The sequence below is a fragment of the Eufriesea mexicana genome, unplaced genomic scaffold (assembly GCF_001483705.2).
Source record: "Eufriesea mexicana isolate 0111107269 unplaced genomic scaffold, ASM148370v2 scaffold265, whole genome shotgun sequence".
Lineage (NCBI taxonomy): Eukaryota > Metazoa > Arthropoda > Insecta > Hymenoptera > Apidae > Eufriesea > Eufriesea mexicana.
Window position 1 is genome coordinate 1492825 of NW_016908444.1, and position 12706 is coordinate 1505530.

General features: G+C 50.4%; 1 protein-coding gene across 2 annotated transcripts in view; it reads left to right on the forward strand.

Moving 5' to 3' along the window:
• The window catches only part of LOC108555783 (receptor-type guanylate cyclase Gyc76C), a 61103-nt gene that overhangs the window by 3530 nt on the left and 44867 nt on the right, over positions 1-12706 (forward strand). The window contains exon 2 of one of the 2 annotated variants that reach the window (XM_017911601.1): positions 6654-6773. The exons of the other annotated variant lie outside the window; for it this stretch is intronic. The gene's annotated coding sequence lies outside the window, so the exon portion shown is untranslated. The remainder of the gene's footprint in view (positions 1-6653; positions 6774-12706) is intronic. 2 annotated transcript variants of the gene reach the window in all.

The following is a 12706-nucleotide window of genomic DNA, read 5'->3' on the forward strand; positions in this document are numbered from 1 at the left end:
CTTCCGATAAAAATGCCACTTGTCAGGCCGCGACTGTTTTGCATAATTTCAGTTCAGGATACACGCGCGTAAATTGCGCGCACGGGCAATAAATCTCGAGGGAAACCGCTACACTTCAGCCCCGTGCTTCTCTCTCTCTTTCTCTCTCTCTCTCTCTTTCTCTTTCTCCCTTCCCCCACCCTTCCTCCCTCTGTCTTTCTCTCTTTCTCCGTCCTTCTCGTTTGCTCCCGTTCTCCCTCTGTATCTCGATAGACGAGATAGTAGCGTGCTGCAGATGTATGATCTACGATACATCTAATGGCAATTAATGCAAGCAGTTTAATATCGTATCGCGGCATTTATTTCGCCGGGTATTCGTTCCACCGTACCATTTTGAAAATTCCCATTTGAGCAATAGTGTCCCGCGGGATATACGTCGCTGGCTTAAGCCGCGGAACGTTCCATCTTGAAAATCGATCGAAAGAAACGAGATGGCGGCGGCGATTGGTCGATTATCCTGACAGATTAGGTTAGATACTTCAATGTCGACGAACCTCGCGTGGAATACAGTGCACGGCGAAATCATGGCGCACCTTGTGATTTTCAGTGTTTCTCGAGTAATCTCGAGGCAATATATACGTTGGCAAAGGAAATCTCTGGATAAAGGAATTAATTTCTCGAGTAACTTGGAAGAAATATACTTTGACGAACGAAAATCGTGCGATTGTAAATCAGGCGTGATTTTGCAGAGAAAGGTTAGTACTACACGATACAATTGATAAAGATATTGGGATAAAATTATTCTCTGAAATATCTTCGTAAATACAGAAGAAATCGATACTTTCTAGTTATTTATCTCCCTAACCTAACACGCTATAATTTCGACGCAGGCGCTCTACGTATGTATAAATGGCTGGAATTTATCGCAAAAAATATTAACCGTGGTTGGTCATTTTCTTTATTATTAAGAACGGGATTCGTGAAACGAGTACGTCTGTAACTTTTGCATTTATCGCATTAGTCTCGAGGAGCACTGAAAATTACAGGGTGCGCTGCCATTTTGTCCCATAAGAAAGAAAGCGATTCGGCGTTCGTTATTCGTTCGAAATCTTGTTCGCGTGTGCGCGCGCACGGCCACGATTCGAGCATGGAAAAAAACGTGCTTTCTAATTAATCAGTTAAGCTAAGTATTCGCCGTGCTTAATGACCGTAATTAGCCCTACATGCTTCGCGCGAGCACTGAAATTGCGCGATTGACCTGTGCCAGCCCGTTCGGGGGAAATTAATAAAACGTAGGATGACCTAAGCAATCATGATTGCGCGGTTTTTGCGAATCTTTCGAAGCAGCTAGCTTCTTGCGCCGCATAGATAGAAGACGTTTTTCTCTCCACTTTCAACCCTCGATCGATGAGACGGGATAAGAGGGATTTAACGCGCGTGTACCACGAAACGATCATGGTCCAGAGACCGTATCGAGAGCAAATGCACTCGGTGTGCTAAACGCGTCGCGATGATAGAATTTTATCGTTATCAAACGCGAAATCGTGTCGCGTTATGCAACGGTATAGCCGCTTGATATTCGCACGTTTCCTTTACGCTGATCGTATATAGCGCAGGTACATGTATAATCCGCGAACGAAATTCGCAACGTAATTTCGACGGTGCGTAGCAGATCGGTGTACGTAATTTGAAAGAAAAATTTTTCTGCCAGGATTCTTGAAAATTCACGCGGAATATCGTACCCGGGGAAAAGGAAGAAGAAAATAATGTCAATGAAAAGAAAAAATTCAGAGGAAAATTGGAAAAAAATGGGAAGAAAGATCCCTTCCCGAGAGGAGTTTCGTACGAATGAAAATTCCTCCGACGTCGTTCCTTCTAATTAAGTCGTCATGCAAAATAACCGACGAAATGCCGGGATATTGTTGGAAACGTAGCGCTAAAATTTCCTGTGGCGGGGGTTAATAAATATCCTCGGTTCCGCGAGCACGGTTACTTTTCAATGTTATAACGACGCGCGGTGTCTTTAATTTTCGGTTCGGCGGCTTGCGTGATCCGGGGAATATCAAAAGCTGCTGCTGTGTGTTGTGTACGGGCATAAGGGTGGTTGAGTAATGACTAACGAGTAATGCGCCGACATAAGTAAGCATTAAGTAACGAGTGCCACTCACACGTGCGCGTGCGGCAGCGCACACTGGCGAGCGGTGTACGCTGCGCAGTGTGTACACGAGAGATTACGAGCACGGTTGTCTCGGTTGATCATGATGTTCCTTTCATTCAGGCCCCGATTAACGATCTGCAGATGTATTTAACGAGTCTAAAAGCGGCACTGTGGTTTACCGAGCCGCTCTCGACCGCTTCGACCTCTCGAGAGTCTCTTTTCGTCGATCGAGCGAAGACGCTTTCCCCCAAATGGTCACGGGAATACCACTTTCGACTCGCCATTTCCTTTTTTATTTTCTTTCTTCTCTTTCCAAGAACCGGAGGGGAGAGACAAAAGTAAAGTGGGAAGATCGGTGGTATCGGCGGCGATCGCCTTGCTAGCCTGGAAATCCAGTTACTCCAGCAGGGGCCTCGAGACAATGCGCAGAGAGCAACCCGTGCAATGCCGCCTCGGGAGAGCTGGTTGGGTGAGCGCGACGAAAATAACTCCGGCAGGAGAATATTACGGCACTTTGCAATGAGGAGAGACCAATGAAAAGAGAAGAGCGAGCACGCAGCGGGTAGGAGCGAGCGAGAAAGACAAAGAAGCGAGCGAGCCGGACGAAGAGGGACAGGGTGGGAGGGAGAGAGAGATACGGTCGGAGAAAAAGAAGAGAAAGAAGGAGGGGGATGATAGAAGGGGAGGGGGCGAGTGGAGACAGAGAACGGAGAATCGCGTGCGTGTGTGTGTCGCGCGTGCATGTGTGTGCGTGTGTGGTGCATACGCGATAAGGAAAGACGAGGAAGAGCGACGAGAGCGAGAGAGGAGAGAAGATAGATCGTCGCACGAATCGACTCATGGCGAACCATTCGAAACGAGCGACCGGCGGTCGTCTTCTTTTGGTCCGTGACGCGATTGGCCGATCGGCCAATGACTGGTTCTCTCTCGGCACTGGGCAATGTGCACTGCGTGCTGCAGCAGCAGCAGCGAGCACCGGGCCCCTCCTCGCCGCTCAAGTGCGCTCGCGACTCGTGTACAGTGCACTTCATTGACGGCCGCAAAACTGGTCCACTGGAAGCCGCATAAAACTCCGTTAGAACCAGTTCCATGCGAAACGGGCTTAACCCCCTGTCCGAGCTTCCCTCGCCGTCAAGGCTTTTCCTATCGAACCTGGAAGAATTCGCGAAAGATTCGACTCGGATCGTGCGTCCAAGCTGAACCTAACCTCTCTCGGGCACTCGCGTCGAGTGCGAAAATTGGGACAGCGATGGACGATGCATCGCAACTCGAGAACGCGTAGATCGAACGTTTTCTAATCGACGGTTTTCAAATTGCCCGCGGGACTTCGGGAAGGACCAGACGAGGACGCGAATCGATTTTAGAAGCAACGCCCGGCATCTGGTGTCGGAGTGTCGCGACGCGAGACGTACGCCGCGACGGATAATCCGCGATGATCGGCTATTCGCGTCAAACACGCTTTTCCTTCCCTTTCACGTATATACCATTTAACTTGCACGAATACCGGGAAATCCTGGTGCTGCCAGCATGTCTGCCAGTGCGATCGGCGGAATCCGAACGTTCACGGAACCGACCGAACGACTCCGATTCCTCGAGTTTGCTGGACGCGCGCGGACGGTGCGCGCGCGAGGCCAGTCCCATAAAACCGTAAACGTCGATTACGCAATGATGTAATATAATAATGGATATTGTCCCGGCAATGGAGATTCCGACAGATAGAGTTTCTTATTGCTTCGGTGAAACACGCTTACAATTGATACTCGGCCGGAGACGTATGTCAGTCATGCTGCGTACTCTTTGATTTCTATGCTCTTTTTCCGCCTGCGCAGGCGCATGCGCACTCGTCGGAGGTATGCGCTGTAACCAATTTGCTTTTTGTCGAGTTAATGAAATGCTAATAGTTATGGTGTTCGGTAATGATCGAGTAACAAAAGTGGCGGTAATAAAAATGAAAATTGGCGTTACAAGGTAGCACGATAATGCGGCAATTAAGCAAGGTAACGCTAACGTGTATTCGTATTGCGCATTATGCAACATGTGCTTCTGGTTGATACCAGTTGGCGGCACGTTGCCCGAATATCATCGGCGATTCCGCGTTTACGGTAAACCCGGTGATCCATTAGGCAAAACGGCCTGTCCTTTCAGGGGGGGTTATTTAAGAAGTAAAAACGTAATCAATACGGGAAGGCTCGCGGTTTGTTCGGATCTCATAAAGATATGCTTATTCATCCTAATGGTAGGTTGTCGACGTGGACACGCCTCTATCAAAGTTGTCGGTATCTACAAAGAGGCTCTTCGAGATTTTCTTTCCGTTCCCACCATTCTGCGCCTGACGAGCCATCCTGCCCCCTCGCCTGCCCCCCGGTTCCACTGCGCGTTCGTGAAACGAAAAGGACAGGCTACCAGCGCCAGCAGTAACAGCCTGGCACCTCTAATATTTCACGGAAGCCAGCTATATACGCGGTTTGTCGATGTTATCGCGTCCGCGGGTGCCGAAGCGACCGATTTTAACCGATACCTTTTCGTTGCACCTCGGCCTCGCGTTAAAATAAACACCTCGGGAAGAAATGGAGCGAAGAGGAGGACAGAGGGACGCCGCGGAAAGCAAAAGGAGAAGGAAAGGGGTGGCCGATGAAGCGGTGGGAGATCATGAACGAGGAGGAAATAGCAGAAGAAGGGAAGGAGAGGCAAAAAGGAGAAAAATGCCCCGGAGGAAAAAAGGAAGAGGAAGAGACGAAGAAGAAAAGTGGCGAACCGGCTGGCCGCAACGAACTTGAAGTAAACCAAACCTACCGGTCCTACCGCTCGCGCTACCACTACCACCTACCGAACTATTACCTACAGCAGCTCTATATCTGGACTCTGCCTCGTCTCTCTTATCCGATGCACCGCATCGTGTGCCAGAATAGCGAAATCACCTACGTTCTCTATACCTTTCACGGGCTATGTGGGTGTTCCCTGCTCGCCGCGACTCGAAACTCGATTCCTTTCGGGTTCCAAGCGCCACGGTTACAGACCCCCGGTGCTTCCCTCGGAGAACGTACGCGTTCCAGTTTTTCTATCCCGAATTAGGGATCCAAGAGCACGCTGGACCGCGTCGCGATCGGTGTATTACATCCGAGAAGACGTTGGAACCAACCTAGCCGAAGCGAGGGTTCAAAGGAGCGGACTTCCTGTTCGGGAACAAAGGAGAACCGCGTTAAGAATAGTCCACCTCGTGCCTTGATCTAATAGTTCTAGACTTTGCCGAGGCTGCTCCGTGCCGGGGCCAGTTTTTGTCGGGCCTGGCTGCGCGGATAGGAGACCAAACACGCCTCGTCGCTCGTACTTCCTCCGATTCTGCTCCGATTCTCCTGCAAACGAATTCCTCGATTCGGTATCGATCGACGAAGCTCGGTCACGCGTTTCTCGATCGGGGTAATCCGTTTGATTCGCGTGTAAATCGAAGATGCGATCGAGTGGGACTTTTTCTCAGGGCCGCGTGGCGACACAGCTGCCCGCCACCGCTGTAATTAATACACGATCCTCGTTGGCGGAGTTACATAAACCGTGGACTAAGGCGCGAGTAGCCGTGAGAGGGATGGTAGCGAGGAAATGGGGAGAAAAATGCGACGAGAGGAATCGTTGGCGTGGTTTGCGCGAATCGATCGATTAAAATCGTGAACGTGCCAACAGGTGACATAATCCGGCACGCATGGGGCTGCCGATTAGAAATCCGTAAGTGTCGCTTTAATTGACGCGATTACATTTACGAGCACCGCGTCGACATGACCGCTCTGAAACGAACGTGACACGCGCCGGCAGGTGTGTCTTTCCACCTATAGAACGCGGCCAGAATTACGCGTTCCGCGCTCTCAAGCGACCGAGAGTTCCGGAATGATCGACCACGCGCTTTTTACGCTTTGTTGATCGATGATTCGGAGAATGGTTAGAGGAATTTGTAGGTTGAAGTTATGGATGAACAACTAATGCTCTTAGCCGGAGTCGAGCGCTGCTTTTTATAGCCGCGCCATAGATAAGCTCCGTGGCGCGGAATTCCATCGGAATTCGTTTCTTGCCGGCTATTTCTATGTCGGATACATTTGTTTATCGTCCGCCATAGCGTCTCGGGAAGCGGACTCAACGAAAGTCTGTTTGGTAACGGTTTTTGCGATGTCGGGGAACTAATTAAGAACGGTGTCGGTACCATAGTCGCGGAATTATCATATCGCTTGTCCCGCTGTCACTCGTCCCGCATGTCGCTTCTTCGAATAATGCCTCTTACGATAGTTTGTTTGCGACAAGTTTCTCGATCGAGCAGCTCGATCCTCCGGCGGTAGATTATACCCCGCGCTCCACGTAATTGTTCGATCCGTCATTTTCTAACGTACCGTTCAATGCATCCTTTGTAACGCGTTTCTTTCGCGCGGACCATCAACGCGTTAACCGATAGATCTCCGTGAGATATTTCGAGCATCAGCCACGGGAAGAGCGAAGGAATCTAATAAAACAAGCACCCTCTTAAACTGTCTTCCAGGTGGCTGTCAGAAGTTCAGGCTGAAAGCGCGAAGAGTACCAATTGGCAGCAGCATGCTCGCGATATAGCGTTCAAGCATCGACATTCTTCTCCCTGAAGTTACTCTGCCATGTTGCTTAGGTAAGATTAAAAACCTCATTTTTCCCTGCTCGAGCAGCACGTGTAAACGACCTCGGCTGCAACGCCGATGAAAAGTTGTAGTTTATCATTATCGTGGCAACGCAGACAACCACGCGCGTACATGCGGTTATTTCTTTTTATTTCTTTTTTACTTTTCTTCTGCGTTTCCCTTTTCGCTCGGTATCTGCGTGTCGGGGACCACGAAGACGTCGATGACGGTGACGACGACGACGACGCCGACGACAACAACATCGACGACGAAGAAGAAGAAGAAGTAGGGTGTTGGTCGTTTGAATCATTGCAATTATAGAGAGGCGCGCGATTCAATATCGCAGCGAGGAACGACACTGCGGCAGATATTCTAAATGCGTGTTATCGTTTGTTGGCGTACTATTTTAACGTGTTATCTCGGTCCACGTCCGCCATGGAACTGCAAACACGCCCGTTCGCACTCTCCGCGTGCTGCTCCGATGCAAGCGCGCTTCAACGCTCGGGACGCGAGCGCCCGCGCGCGCCGCTGTGTTGGTACACGCGAATGCTACAAACACGCGCGTGATCCGCTGCGAACGAACGCCACTGATATTCAGATGCAAACAGAGGAGGAAGACCCGAGACGCAGACTGCGCCAAATGTCGCTATTATTGCGGTTAATCGTCGTATTTTTCTAAACGTCAATCGTTCAATTTTACACCGACGAACTTGTACAAAATACCTCGTTGTATCACACGGGATGATACGAAAACTCGGTTGAGTTAGTTATTCTTGAAAACGATAAAAAAATATCTACAATAAACGTCGGGAAATTTATAATAAAGTTTGCAAAGTGGTTTGGTCTTTCGTGGAATTACAAATTTTTCGACAGACGTTACTTTTGCATCAGCCTGTAGCGCAAAGTGGTTCTTAGACACGCGGTCGAATGGCGAAACGATTACGATTACCGCTATTCGGAGTAATCGTATTAAATCGTATAAAATGGGTATAAAGTCGGTATAAAATCGCGCAACCGTATTAAGTTGTACGTGGTCGTCGAGAGCTTCGTGAAACCGTTACTCATTTTTTCCCTTTCAAGTTTTTCCGCCGGCAAATATCGTGGGTCACCGGCGAAACTCACGTGGCCGGGAACGTGATAAAAAAACCGAATGTTAGACTCGTTATGTCGTTACGGCAATCGTTAAACGCCGCCGTAAGCGTGGCAATTGCGCCATTCTAGAGGAAAGGTTACGGTCATGCGCGGGTTTAGGGTGACCGAACTTGACCGATCGCCGAATCGGCGTCGCGGTCGCTACGAATGGCCCCGAAAAGCGGGGCGCGAAATCGCGGAGTCGCGGAATCGCGCGTGGAACGCGTGTTTTCGCGCGATCGCGGCGAAGGAGCTCGCGTGTAGGTTCGCGCGACGAGGTACCAAGGGCCCGGCGGCGATAAAACCAGTCACGAACATTGTACGCGGGGGAAACATACGATAGCTACTTCTGCAGAATTCTGTCGTGCGCGGTGGTGTCGTAGGCGCGAGTCGCGCGCACGTGTGCGCATGCGCCGGAGTGCGTGCGCGCTAGGTAATGCGCGGGTGCGTGCATTGCACGGAAGCAGGGAACAATGCGGTGCCATTCATGGTAAAAGAAGAAGCGGTTGAATCAGCCGCCCGCTCGGATTCTACAGGGTTATTCAAACGAAAAGAACGAGAGGAATATCGAGCGTGCGCAGCGCCGCGCGATTCGTTCCGTTCCTCCGGACCCCGTTCGATAAATTCTCTTTCGCCTCGAACCGCCCTGCGCGAAGACGATTAGATAGCTCGGTTTCACGGATGCTATCCGGCTGTTAGAAGATTAGTAGGTTTCCAGGCACATAATTGCAGCCACGGAGGAGGCGTTAACCTTATGGAATCGTAACGATACCGGCGGCTCCGGCGAACGCGAATTTATAGAAACGTCAGCTTGTAATTACGCCGGTGTAACCGCGGCGATCGAGAAGAAGGAGAAAGAGGAAGAGAGGAAGGAGTGAAAGAGAGAGGGGTTCGCGCGGAATTTACAGAATTATAGCAATTTATACCGGTGGCACGCGCGCTCTACGCTTGCCTGCAAAGATACGTGTCCACGGTCGCGACTGATTTACAACGTGGTTGAATAATTATTTAGCGAAACGTTGCTCCTATATACGCTCCTATCTCCGCCGCGTCAGGCGCTAAACCGCGCGAGTCTATCGCCGGCCGACGATTTCCCATTACCTATCCCGATGAAATATCGCGTTTGCAGGCCCGCGAGGAAACTGCGAAATCGTGTGTTTGCTCGCCTCGGTAGTAATAACATTGCGGTCTATAACTGGAAGAGGGAAATAGTCTCGCGGGCCGTGTTATAAAGTTACACACGCCGATCCCGGTAACGCGATATACTGCATCGGTACGAGGAACAGTAGTTAGAGATCTTGCCGAGGGGGCACAGAGGGAAGGAAAAAAGAGTGCGGCGGCGGTGAAAACGGCATTGGATCGCCGCGATACGCCGGCGTCGCCGCCGCCGCCGCCGCCTCCGTCGATGATAAAATTGCATCGTAGCGGGGCCCGATCCTCCTCCATTAGCCGCTGTCACGCTACCGCCTCTTTCTACCGCCGATTTCGTACTTTGTATCTCTCGTCCCTCCGTCTCTCCTTACGTTTCCACCGTTTTATCGCCGATCGTCGATAGCCCAAATTATTTTTCCACCACTCGCCAACCGCGATACCCGCGAATTTACTCCGCTCACATTTGCGAGTCCTTTGTTTCCTCCGATAACCGATCACCGATCGTTCCGCGCGTCGATTTTTAACGCGTTCCGGCAGCTAGAGGCCCGCGAAGAAATTCGCTATCGACCACGTTCGAGACTCAAGGTGATTCTTTTTATTTTTTCTTTACTTTGGAAGTTCGGTTCTCTAATTTCTCAGTGAAATTCATCCCGCTCGCGGCTCGATAAGATCGAGATCCGATGCTTGCGGTGGCTATATCATATTTCCGAACACATGCGCTTATTCTTAGCGCTGTTGTCTGGAAAATCCTTGTAAATCTCCATAAATTATATCGAGCGTAGCCGTGAACGTGTCTCGCGCGTTCAATCGTCCCGATGATTCGTTCGTCAGCGGCCGAGTGATTAATTTCTTCGCGAGCAGGCTTTTCGCGAATCGTCCACTTTCGCTTATCCTTCGAACGCGATCTCCGATTTTTCCACCCACCGATTATTATTCCAATCGCGAAAATCTCGCGTCAAATATCGGTGTTTTTCGTTTTCTCGAATTTCCACGAATTTCGCGCGCGTTTTATCCGCGAGGCGATGCCGCAAGATGATCACAGACGCGTGTGACACGCGGAAGATTCAAGGCTGGAAGGTAGAGCAGCTATGCGAGCGCTATTAATAGATCTCGCGATGATTTTTCGAGCCATCACCGGATTCGATTCCAAGTACCGTGCTATCGCTCGAGCTGTCAGTCAGCTTGACGTTGGAGATCGCGATCCGCCCGTCAGTCACTCCGGTTCTAGCCTCTGTTCGATGAAATCAGCTGGTAATTAATCAGGGAAAAAGTATTCGGAGCGGCGGCCACGTCATCGGGCTTACGCTGTCCATTTTTAATCGCATTCGCCGATCTCGCTCCCAGTGACTTACCCGCGTATGCACGTGTCTTAATCCAATTACGAGACGGCGTTGCTCGCTTCCGCTGTTATCCGAGCCGCTCGAGAAAGTGACATTATTCGTATCTCCCTCGGTGTACAGAATTCCCTTTATACTCGTGATTTTCCTTCTCGCCGTTGCCCCTCCGCGGTCCCAGGCGCGCCCGTTGATAAATTAAACCGTAAATAATAATTATGTCGTTCCTTCTGACGGGCAGGGTTCTCGTATTTTCCTCTTGGCCGCCGGTTATCTCGGCCGCGCAGATGAGCAGCAGCACGAGCACTTTAATTTTGATAATTTTAAATACCATCGAATAAAGAGAACGGCTCGCTTTACCGAGAATTCCACAGATAGCTCGCCACAACATGTTATCGTCCGATGCATGCCCATCGATGAGTCATTTTCGTTACACGCGATGAAACGACACGACCCACCCGTCGTTGCCTCCGTCCAGCTCTCTGTCCTCCGGAAACCGCACCGAGCCATCGTACCGAATCGCGATGAGGAAGCGGGTGCACGTATCGGCGGCAGAGGAGGAGAGGTCCGCGATAATGGAGTCGCGTTACGACCGCGCGAACGTCCTGAAACACCGACGACGCGATTCCGGGTCGAGTGATTCCGCTCGAATCTCGGCTTTCTGGACGCGAGCCAGCGCGTCGCGGCCAAAACGAAAACGTCCGCGTACGCGCGATTCCGCGCAACGTCAAGTGGGTCGTTACAGGCGAATCGCGGTCCGAGTGAAATTAAGAAAACACGGGACCATCGAGTGGCCACCGGCCAACTATTTCGTCCATGCTCCAATGTTTACTCCCGCTTCCGCTCCGCGATGGGCCGCATTTCCGCGACACTATTGCTCGCGCGTAAACCGAATTTTACCCTGAGTCACCGTCCTCTCCGCGACGCTCGACAAAGAGTAAAATCATCGCGATTTATAACCGACTACGCATTCGTTGTTGCACCTTTGTACGAAGAAAGTCACGATATCGACGCTTAGGCCGCTTCGCGAGTAAACGGGATCCGCTCGGGCCGGGTCGGATGATAAATTTGTCCCATTTGGCTCCGACTCGCGGCGTGCGTTGCACCGACGAATTTGCCATTTGTACGGCATAGCGCTAGGTTAATTTATTCTTCCTCGATGGAGCTCCGTTTCCAACGATGGAAATGGAAGTTTTAATCGAAAGGCGAAATCGCGACGACGAGTAAAAATAAAATTATATCTCGTCTAGGAAGTGTCAGCTCCCGGGACATGTATAATTAAAACCAGTCACCGCAAATTTCCGCAAATTTCCCCTAGCACGCGTGGAATGAAAGAAACGTTATCTTTTTGAGGTTAGGTGGACTAAAAGCTCTTCCTTTTGTTTAGCTTCCTATGCTAAATCGAAAACCTCGCGATGCACGTTCCTCGGGAGAAAAGAAAACGAAGTTTACGCTGCCTGGTGCTGCGCTGTCTACCAAGTGCCATCTTGTTTCGAGGAAAAGGCACGTTTCGAACATTAGTCGCAGAATGGAATTACGTGCAACCTGGGTTTTTCTTTTCCCTTAAAATCGCGTGTCTGGGGGACTTAAAAAGGCGCTACTAGTCGGTAAAACGGTAAATCCATAGGTTAATTCGTAGTCAGCTGAGGACGCTTCTCTCGGAGACAATGAGAGATCCTATAAAAGAAAAGTGAGTCACCGTAACGTCGAGATAATCGTAATCGCCAAACCGATAAACGAAGTCCAGTTACCCGTTGGTTATTCATAGTCTGGTTCTTCGTACGATGAAGTTTACTGTTTAGTCTGACGCTCGACGCGAAGACAGTGGCCATCTTCGTCTTCGCGAATGGTAAATAGATTCGGATCGTGGGTACAGCTACGTGACGATGTTGCACAGAGTTTAACACCGTTTCCTCCTCTTCTTTGAACCCTTTGGCCGGGTGCCAACTTTGCGATACACGGATACGTACCGTCCAAACCAGAGTCTCTCGTTCCTTTGTCCCTCGGAAGTGGCGCTGACGTCGCGCTGAACCGAAGCGAAGAAGCTAAGTCGTGGTGGCCATTTTGAAATTTCCCACCGCGAATTTTCGAGCGATTTTTCGCAGCAAAATAGATAGAGAGAAAGACAGAGGGAGTACATCGATGCACTCACGATTGTCACGTGTCGTTGCTCGTCGCTTTCCCCGGTACCAAGGGAACAAAGTTCGCCTGACGAACAGATGTGGCGCTGACGTCGCGCTGAGCCAAAGCAAAGGAGCTAAGCGTGGTGGCCATTTTGAAATTTTCCACCGGCGAATTTTCGAGCGATTTCTCGCAATAAAATAGAG